The following is an 11,110-nucleotide window of genomic DNA, read 5'->3' as shown; positions in this document are numbered from 1 at the left end:
TAGGACGCTTCCGAAAGAGCGCAAGCACCACGTGACAAATATGGGCCAGCCACGTGATAAATAAGGCCCACTTTTCCGCGGCTCCCGCGGGCGCCAACTACAAATTCGTATAGCGCCGTAAATATAGCTCTAAAACTGTTCTTCTTTCGTTGCAAAATTGTTTTATGACATTCTTTTTCCATCTAAGCTGTTAAAAAAGATTTTTTTATCTTTGCTTGTGTCCTCTACATTCCAACAACAAAATTGTGGTGTCGAGTTTCGAGGCTATATTTATGTTATTATTTCTATTTTAGGAGGACGTTCCTGTTAGACTGATTATGTATCGCAATATCAGCAACATGCTGCTCGTACTTTTCGCCGTGGTGCTTATTCTACCGGCATTTCAAGGCGGTAAGTCATATTAAAGATGCAGATATTGAACAAAGTGTTTCTGATTTCTCTCGAAATATTTTCGCCAGTTTTACTCTTTTAAGAAACACTTGTGAATGGATGCCACCGGTGCTCTTTGAACGTTGTTTGATATTGCAACCAATGCTTTAGAGCTTAGAGCGTCAGTTGACTGACGAGATTGTAACAGGTTGTGTTAATACACATCTGAACAGAAGGAATTAAGTCACTGCATCGGATAGTATTCAAAGGTGCCCTTAGGACGTTTCTGAGATCGCCTAAATTCGGCGAGAACTCCATGTGCGGGCTCTAACATTCTTGAACTCTATGAAACATAAAATTGCGTGGCCGATTTCCTTATTTAAAATCAATCAAAGATCGAACACACCGAAATCATCTCCGGCGATGGGAGGAGGATTGTTCCCGCAGCCAGGACGACATGTGACCAATGAAAACTGACATTTTGTTGAGATTGCCAACGCTGTTAATACAAAATGTGTATGCTTTTGTAGATGATGAAAGCATATAAGAATAGTCGATAATGTTTTTTTGCGCGGAGTGGGAACGTAATACTACAATATTCGTGTAAAAAAAAAAACGCACAATGTTTTTTTGCGCGGAGTGGGGACGTAATACTACAATATTCGTGTAAACAAAAAAACGCACAATGTTTTTTTTTTCTTTTTTTTTTGTGGTAGTGATGTGTCCGGTGGTCGAGTCGTAATTTGGGCTGTATGGGCAACGAGCAACACGAATTCAGGTATCAATCCGCGGTTCCACCGGTCGGCGCTTCCTATTGGCTGACAGTGGTTCTGGTTTCGGAACATGGTCCTCTCATCCTCGTGGACGACCTCGGTTCTTTGCAATTTTTGATTGCAATTTTAATAGGAAAATGTGCCGCGTATCGGTATGACGATTGACTCGACGCCGTCGAGTCAATCTGGTGCAGAGTCACTTTAACTGATCATTCTTCATGTGTTGTTGGGGCGTTTTACTGACCACCAAACTCGGATGTCGGCACATTGCAGCCACTGTACGATATTGTCTCCGAGGCCTCTGACCAATCTATTTTGCTAGCGGGAGATTTTAACTTGCCAGACCTTGACTGGCAAGTCGGCACTTGTGTAAACAAGGTTAATAGCCGCGTCAACCTTGAAATGAAAAGTATAGCAGACACTTTCGGATTGTTACAGTACGTGAAAGAGCCAACTCGGGATAATCATATTTTAGACCTCTTTTTTTGTAGCTCACCAAATTTCGTTAATTTGGTAGACGTCATTCCGGGTATTAGTGATAATCTCGCGGTCGTTGCAAGCCTAAACACTACAACTAATCGGTCGAAGTCGTGTGCATCAAGAAGAGTCTTTTTCTTTGAGAAACGTGATTACAGTAGTATTTCTAGTGAACTTCTTGACCACTTACCTGTTTTTGAGTGTCTGTCTGAGGATTATGATATCCACGCATTATGGTCGGTTTTTAAAAAGAAGTTACTTGAATTTACGAATAAGTATATCCCAAGCATAGATTCGGCAGTGCTTAAAAAACGAAAAAAACCGTGGGTGACTTCACGTGTCCTTGGAATAATTAAAAAACGTAGGCGAGCGTTTGTTAGATTAAAAAAAAAAAAAGTAACAACCACTTAGAGAAACTTGCTGAGGTAACTCGGGAATACAAGTTGTATATAAAAAGTGCCAAGTAAAATTATTTTTGTAGACTAAGTGATAGGATGAAAACGAATTCTAAAATGTTTTGGCAATACCTAAAGGGATGCGGCACCAATTTTGCAGGAATAAACGAAATTACCTATAATCAGTAGGTAATTGGAGATGATGCAGAAAAAGCTTCGTGTCTAAATAATTACTTTCAATCTGTTTTCTTACCCAAATACGACTGTAATTGTTTTTCACCCGTGAGCACTGTCCCAATAATGCAGCCAGTGGAACTAAGCGTGAGTGGTATCGAAGTGCTACTAAAGAGTATCGACGAAACTAAGGCTAATGGCCCAGATGGCATATCTCCTCGTGTGCTTAAGCGCTGTGCTTATCCGATTTCAGTCTATCTTTATTTAATTTATGTAAAGTCGCTATTTGTGGGTCTCTTGCCAAACGACTGGAAGACTGCTCACATAGTCCCTATTCACAAAGGTGGCTCTAGGAAAGATGTCGAAAACTACAGGCCTATTTCAGTAACCTCCATCTCATGCAAGGTCATAGAACATATTTTATACACTGAAATAATAAATCATTGACAAAAAACAATCTATTATCTAAACAACAGCACGGTTTCCGTAAAGGCTTATCTTGCACCACGCAACTTGTCGAATTTTATCGTGACCTGTCATCTGATGTTGATGAGGGAGGCCAAACAGATTGTATATTCCTAGATTTTCGTAAGGCTTTCGATACTGTTTCGCATTCACTTCTGCTAAATAAACTTAAGATATTAAATATAGACTTAACGGTATTAAGATGGATTGAAAATTATTTGCTAGAGCGTTGTCAGTGTGTATTAGTGAATGGTAAAAGTTCGACATACGTTAATGTTACACTGGGAGTCCCACAGGGCTCTGTCTTAGGGCCGCTTTTGTTCCTAATATATATCAATGATATTTCCTTGGGCATTTCATCTTGTGTTCGGTTGTTTGCCGATGATTGTGTTTTGTACAGAAAAATTAGTAACAAAGATGATGCCACCCAGTTACAAATAGATTTAGAATGCATTACTACGTGGTGCTCTACTTGGAAAATGACTTTAAATCCCAAAAAGTGTGTGCATTTATGTTTTACTAAAAAGAAGAAAAAAATTGAAACCCAATATTATAATAATAATAATAATAAATATTTATTTTCAAGTGCCCAAAAACAACCAACAGGTCTTTTCTTTGGTACACATAATAAATGAGGAATTAAAATAACAGAGACATGGCAAAAATACACAAACGTTACAAATTGGCAACAAGCACTTTCATTTTCATCGCGAACACCCGAGAGTCGCTAAATATATCCACTTCAGCATTGTTGATGCGGTTAAAAAGCAGTTGGCAGCGTGATAAAGGCGAGAGATCACAGACAGTATTAATGTAAAAAGTACTATGATTTCTAGTGGGTCGGGAGGGAACATGTAAATTAACATCACTTAAAAGCGAGCCACAATCAGATACACCGTTTACTAACTTGTGAAAAAAGACTAAGTCACGTTCCGCTCTTCTATCGGACAAGTTTGTCAACAAAACTTTTTTAAGAAGAAATTCGCAATCAAAATAGAAGCGACGATGAGAGTATCGATCATACACAATGCGTATTAACCTCTTCTGTACATTTTCAATGTTCAATGCCTGAGTTTTATTTAACGCATTCCAAGCTACTGAAGCAAATTCAAGTCTAGACCTGACTAGGGCACAAAATAACCGAACCAAGGAAGCCGGGTTATTAAAGTGCTTCGTAATACGAGATATAACACCAAGCATTCTTGTTGCACTGCCAACGACAAATGACACATGGGCAGTAAACGTTAGAACATTATCAAGGTATACGCCAAGGTCTTTTATGACAGAAAGACGTTTGATAGGCATCCCCTCTAAAACATAATCGCAGTCTATTATGGTGTGACGCCTTGAGAAAGATACGACTTTTGTTTTCAATGGATTCAGAGATAAGTTATTCGCAGTACACCAAATAGCAATCTGTGAAACATCATGCTGTAGAGCGTTGCAGTCGATAGAAGAGTGAATATTCATAAAAAGCTTGATGTCATCGGCAAACAACACAATTTGAGCGTTATCAACATATGAAGGCAAGTCGTTGATGAATATCAAAAACAACAACGGGCCAAGGATGGAGCCTTGAGGGACACCAGATGTGGAAAAGAAGTGGTCAGAATGACTGTTATCTACACGAGCTGAGTTCCGTCGAGATGACGATATAAATAACAATATAGTAAACAAGGACTGCAAGTATAAATACTTAGGTGTCACGTTATCAACTGACTGTTCGTAGAATTCAGATGTGGATGATGTGATTGTAAAGGCTGGCAGGGCGCTGAACTTTATCAACGAAGCCTGAAATGCTCACTCCCTAACTTAAAGGAAACCGCGTATTTAACATGTGTTAGGCCAATTTTGGAATATGCCTGTGCCGTCTGGGACCCGGAACAAAAAACATTAATAGAAAAACTTGAAAAAATACAAAATAGAGCTGCTAGGTTTGTTCTGGGACGGTACGGGCGGAGAGAGAGCTGTACTCAAATGAAGACTGAACTGAATTGGGAACCTCTCTCAGCCCGCCGTAAAAAATTGTGTTTAAAGTTCCTGTTTTTGATATTTAAAAATAAAACTGGAATTAACAGTGAAACTTACTTAAAAGAACCATATTATATTTCTAAACGGAACGATCATGCTTTCAAAATTAGAGAGTTCCGCGCAAGGACGAGCATGTACGCCAACTCTTTTTTTGTTAAAACGATACGAGAATGGAATGGGCTGTTGGAGCTGCAAGTGTGCAGTGAAAATGAAGATGTGTTTTTTTCAGCATTGTAACCGCCCTGCTGTAACGCCCTCGGGCACTGTGGGGTAATTTCTGAATAAAGAATAAAGAATAAAGATATAGGGGCTTCTAGAATCCTTAGAGCCAGCAGAGTGAGTTATCGCCATATTCAGGCGATGCCAGAAACCTCTTCAGGGCACCTTTAAGAGTCTCACACAGTCTGCACTGTTACACTACTAATCTTTCGTCTATTACATGCTTTTAGGAAATTGGATTTTTTTGATGTCGCAAATGAAGCGGTCGCGACCTCCCGGGGTATTGCGGTTTTAAAAGTTCTAGAGAGGGTTAAGCAATCAGTTATTAAAAATGCACCTCATCTGTAGTGCTACAAAATAAGGGATGATAATGTTGATCGATATCGCCGAATGTTTTGAGCAGACGGCCCAATTTAAAAATCTGCCATTAAAATTTTTTTTGGATAAATAAAATGATTATTGTCGCGAATAAAAAGGATTAACAAAAGTAGAACTTAATATCAAAGTTTAGTTAGGCGAACTTGTGCCTACAATCTTAGAAAGGTACCTGCATTTTACGCAATGCTAAACAAACGCACAGTGCTTGCTAAGATAATGCAGTTATTGCAATGGTGCAAGCGAGCTGGACAAGAATAACAATCGTAATTTTTGGAAAAGGGAAACAAGGTGTACAAGGGCAAAGACAAATCTCCAAACTGTGTTTGGAGATTTCTGTTTTTGGAGATATGTGTTTGTCTTTTGTCCCCTTGCTGCTCTTGTCCAGGGATTATCATCAGCGTTTGCGTTTGCTTGTCTAAACAATATTAAACTCATAATCACCTTGCCTGGTTGTATCTTCATAACCTTTTTCTTTTCAGTGGGATTTTTGTCTGGGAGTGGAAGTACTTATTACTGCGCGAGTACAGTTAATCTGGCGGCGAAAATATTGTGTGAACACAGCGGCTCTGATGTAAGTCTTGGGAACAATCAAATAGAAATGAGATATCTTTAGATAATTCAAATCTACTTTGTAGTTTCCTTTTTATAATGCGAAGACTAATCATTTAATCCCGTTTTTACTAAACACCTGTGCTTGGAATGAAAACCAATAATATTTCAGGAAACACTCGCATTGCTATCAAACCAGTGACACATTTTGTAAACACGGGGGCACATAAGGCGAAACTACACGGCGCTCTTTCTCTATCGTCATTTATACTGGTATCAGGTGGAGCGAGTAGTTTGCCACAGAGCCGTATATGTAGAGAGTTTGGTCAATGGGAGGCGCGGGCAGAGCCAGGGCGTGCGGCAGACTCGGAAAGAGGGCTTGGCATGCTCTCTTGACCAACCAGAAGCCGAAAAGAATCCCCTAGCGGTGGTAGCGAGAAACAATTCTGAGCCGATCGATCATCGAAGGTCTATGTTCGTATATGGTTTTACTAAGTGCGTAAGAGTGAAGTGTAGTAACTCTTTGTGGTTAAAAATAGGGTGCATGTGTTGTTTCATCATGATCATGCAGAAAGATGTAAGAAACGAATGCGCCGCTCAACTCTGTTTTGCGCGGACAGAGTGTGACCGCTCTGACGGCAGATTCCCGGCGCTCGGCGTTTGGCGTAAGGATTATGTCGATCTTTCCGCTAGTCGCACTCTTCCACCATCATTTCAGATGAGTGTGATTGAAACATCACGTGTACCATATTTTCAGCCATCGAGAGTTACTCCAATGCAGTTATCAGGTTTGTTTCTTGCGACCACCGCCAGGGTATTATTTCCGGCTTCTGGTTGGTCACATTCGAATTTCTGAAGACGCCCTGGAACACGCCCAGCCCACTTTCGGCCAATGGCGCCGCTTCATTTGTCTCCTATACTTCCCAACGAATGGCCAAACTCTCTACATATACGGCTCTGGTTTGCCAAGCTCGAAAACGGTAGGTGAAAACACCTGGGCCGGTTTCTTAGCAACAGCGTCCGAGCTAAGACTGGGTGAAAGAAAGCAGTGCAAAGGCTGGGGCACGCGAGTGCCATGAGACGCTATGTGAGTCCCGCTTAGCACGTGCGCTGGCTCTGGCCCAGTACTTTCTTTCACCAACTCTCAGCCGAGACGCTGTTTTGAGCAAGCCGGCCCTGGACTCGAAACTTCTGAAGGGCTTTAGGTGGGAAAAGCTTTTTTTCCTTAGAGTAGTTTTGAAACATTGGCATCAGGTTCGAACCGCTAGCGCTACATTTGAACGGAAACTGAGCGTTCGCAACGCGTCGCTTATTTTCGCGGTGAAACAAACACTGTAAATGTGTTTTTTTTTTGGGGGGGGGGGGGGGACACGCTGTTTATGGAGCTGGTAAGCTAACTGGTGAACATCAATAATGCCACTGAATAAAGATTTTGCCAGGGGGAATGTTCTAAGACTGGTGACCCACTCAGTGAACATCACCGAAGCGACGGCGGCAAGCGACGTATCTGGTTGCCGCCGTCGCTCATAGAGGGCGTCAGCATTTCCACTTTGGCTTGACGACTTGCGGCCGGCCATTACTTTCCATTGTACAACTCCGCTGGTCTTTCTTCTTCACTGAAAGTGGAAAAGCTGAAAGTTTTTTTTTTTTTTGCATGAGTCTTTTGTTGACGGAACGAATCGTTTGCGCGTTACAAATAAAAGGCACGGCGAAAAAAAAGAGGAAAGGAAATTTTTATTCTGTTCTGAATTTACTTTTAAACTTTCATTCTACCTACCAAACTTGCAGAAAAAAATCAAGCAGGCGGTCAAAAAAAAAAAAAAAAAAAGAGGTTAGAAAATGGCGACGAGAAATCAAGAGGTGATTTCCTTCTCCCTGTTGTGGGAGGGCTGGCGAAAAGGAAATTCAGGATCAGTTTCCTTTTCTCTGCTGGCGGGCGGGCCTTTCAATCCAGCTTTTCAACATTTTTTATTGTTTTTGTTGTTTTTTTAACGGACACAGTCTTATTTAAAATTTCATTTCTGACATCATATGTCAATGCATTGCAGGGTGTTTCTACTTCTAGCCTTTCATCATGCACCGTGAGATGCAGGGATCCAGCAAACACGCTGAAGATGCCACCTGACGTTTGCCCCGAAGGCGGTCTGGTAAGTCACAAGGAAATGTTCTGTCTGCCTTCAAACTCTTTTTTTTTTTTTTTGCGGGTACCAGTTATGTGACATCTGCCCTGTTTTATATATTTTTCATAAAGTTATTTATCGTACATTTTTGCTTTACTAAGGGCATGCCACAACTCTGTATCAAAATGTTAGCATTTGTTTTAGAGCGCAGCTCGTGAGCGCCCGTTTCCGGCTTGAGCGGCGTCGCCGTCGGCGTAACTGCGCGGTGCATTATGGCATGTTTCCCATGATGACGTCACCAGTGACGGTATAGATGACGTCAACGCGCGTTGCTTTAGGGTAAATTTCCCAGCTAAATTTAGCGAACAAATTTTTCCCGCTAAATTTAGCGAAACAATTTTCCGCGCTAAATTTAGCGGAAAATTTTCCCCGCTAAATGAAGCGCAAAAAATTCCTCGCTAAATTTAGAGAAAAATTTTCCCCTAAATGGGAGGCGAGCTGGAGAGGAGTAAGGGAGGGTACGGTAGAGGAGGAGGGCTATGCCCCCCTCTCCGTACCTTCCCCTTTTCCTCCTCAAGAGCTGCGCTCTAATTCGGCGTTACAGGGGATTACAAGCATCTTTCATTTTACTGTATTTAATTTAGCATTTGTTTTTGTTTAGCCATAACGCAAGTGGTGCTTATTGGCTCTCTATTTATTCTGTGCTGAGTTAATACGGGAACCATGAACCATTTTTTTACATTTGGCAGAGCATGCGTCATTCCATCGGATTCCCTGGGCAAGACGTGGTCAGTCATCTTTATGTATATTGAGATGAACATATATTTTTCTAGATCCAGTCTACTGACAGCACATTGCACAAAATAATTTTAACATGTAACAACTGCATAACATTGTTGACAATTATTTTATGAAATAGATAACGGCTCCTATTTTATACCCAACTCCACATGATCACTTCGGCTACTAAAGAGGCTGGTAGGAACCGAAACCTGACGATCATGCCACAATTCTTAAAGTCTCTCAGTGTTGCGTTTTGGTAAACAACCATCTCAATGATTACTGGTGGGAATAGATGGGGTGATAATGGCCACGTGCAGTACCGTCGGTCTTTCAGCCTGGTGATGAGGTGAATTTCTGCTGAAAATTTACGACCTGTCTTGTCAGTTGCTTTGCTCCAATAACTATTAGGATACCAAAATATATTACATGATGATATAAGTACTAAAAGTGATCGTATTATTGTCAAAACTAGGAGCAGGATTAAAAGCAAGAGTATTAGCCGTGGTAGCAACACTAGCTACAGAGCAAGTAGTAATAGCAATATTTAAAGGATCTCGGAAGTATAGGGAAAAAATTATATGAAGACAGATAGATTGCAGAAAGTACAGGTTTTGTGGAGGTGCTCTTAGTGTATACGCAAATAAAAGCTAAGGAATTCAACCGATGAGCTTACAAAAAGCAGAAAGAGCAAGGTTCCTTGTCTAAAAATTTATGGGGTGTCTCCTGGACAGTAGGATGCTTCGCAACATAAAGCACAAGTGTTTTTTATCGTTCTTTTTTGTGTTAAAATAACAAAACCTTGCCCTCCTCCCCCCCCCCCCCCCCCCCTTCTTTTCCGTTGGCCTTCGTCCTTTTGGGGAGGGCAGAGTTCCTATATAGGCTTCCTATAGGAGCCAGAGTTGCGCGTTCATCCCCGTAGCGCCGTCTTTCGTGCATGGCATGTTGATCCAGCTCGTCACGTGACTGAATTTGGCGAATAGCAGCGCCTCGCGTTCAAGGCGTGCGGTGCGCTCAACAGCAGGGGAACGTTCGGCGGACCGCGCGCAACGTCTACTTTCTTGCACGGCACTTGATCCGGCTCCTCACGTGATCGGATCTCGGCGAAAAGCGGCGCGGCGGCACATGGAAAACAGACGCGCAACTCTGGCTTCCTTAGGAAGCCTATACACTCCGTGCGACGCGACTGGCGCGCCGCCGCGCGGCCGGTACCGAAGGTAGGCAGTGAGAACCCCAGAGAAAACGAAACCGAAACCACGCCGCGTACGTTGGTACGCATTGAAGTCGAAGCGGTGCGGTTGCGCTGGGTTCACAGCATGAAGTGCTGCCTGTGCTGCGTCATTAAGTGCTTCAATAGTTATGCGTCGTATCTCGTGGAGACAAAGTTTCACAGTTTTTCACCTCGCCGATGTTTTGTGGGACAGCGACAACGATGAAGCCGTGCCGTACGACGCGAGAAATTTGGTCTCCCGATCATGGCTGCCACTGTGTCGGCACGGCTGACATATTCTACACTGCCGCTTTGCGCTCTGCGTTTGTTTGCGTATCAGTGACGCCTACATGTGTCAGCGGCGATGGGACGAACTGAAGTGCCATCCCACACTCGCGGGTATGCAGTGCCAATTTCGTTGGAGGAATGCCCTCCAAAGAAGTTTCGTCCCCATCGTACGTGTCGATGATATTTCCGGACAAGTATGGCATGCAATCTGTACTTCATGAAGAAAGATTCTAACGCTAAAAAAAGTGACAAATATAAATCTAAAGAAAACAACAATGAAACTCGGAATCACTGGAGAATCGAAGTTTGAGTATGGAAGTTTATGTGGTGTGCTTTCTTTCTTGATCAGCCTCCTTTTGGATGTGGAAACGCTGACACCCCGAGTTCTGTAGACAACATTTTTTTTCTTCTCGGCTTTAGAGCCACCTATCGCAAAGTGGTTCGAACTGGAAGTACCGCCTACCGGTCCCTTCCTACCTGTAAAGTCTGCACCTCCCACGATGAGTGGTATTACCTGACAGCCTTTGACGGTCAAAGCCAGTTCCCATTTAGTTACGCCGCCCAAACTAAATTTCCACCTGGTTTCGCTATGCCAACTCTTTTTGTTATAACATGTGTTGTGCCAAGTGACGGTCATGTCAAAGTACCTGTGCGCCGAAAATCAGCCCCTCGCACAACAGGTTATTACACAACAGCTGACCGCAAAAGCCCTTGGCGGCCAAACCGTGTGTTGGCCGACAACTTTGCTTCCTCGGCTTTGAAACCACCTTTCGTAAAGTTGTTTCAATTGGAAGTACAGTCCACTAGTTCCTTCCTACCTCTAAAGTCTCCACCTCCCCCGACCAGTGGTATTCTCTTGACAGCCTTTTCATGGTCAAAACC

Source organism: Ixodes scapularis, unplaced genomic scaffold (assembly GCF_016920785.2).
Source record: "Ixodes scapularis isolate PalLabHiFi unplaced genomic scaffold, ASM1692078v2 ptg000312l_1___fragment_3__unscaffolded, whole genome shotgun sequence".
In the NCBI taxonomy this organism is placed as follows: domain Eukaryota; kingdom Metazoa; phylum Arthropoda; class Arachnida; order Ixodida; family Ixodidae; genus Ixodes; species Ixodes scapularis.
The sequence above is the reverse complement of the archived record's forward strand: the minus strand, read 5'-3'. Positions refer to the sequence as shown.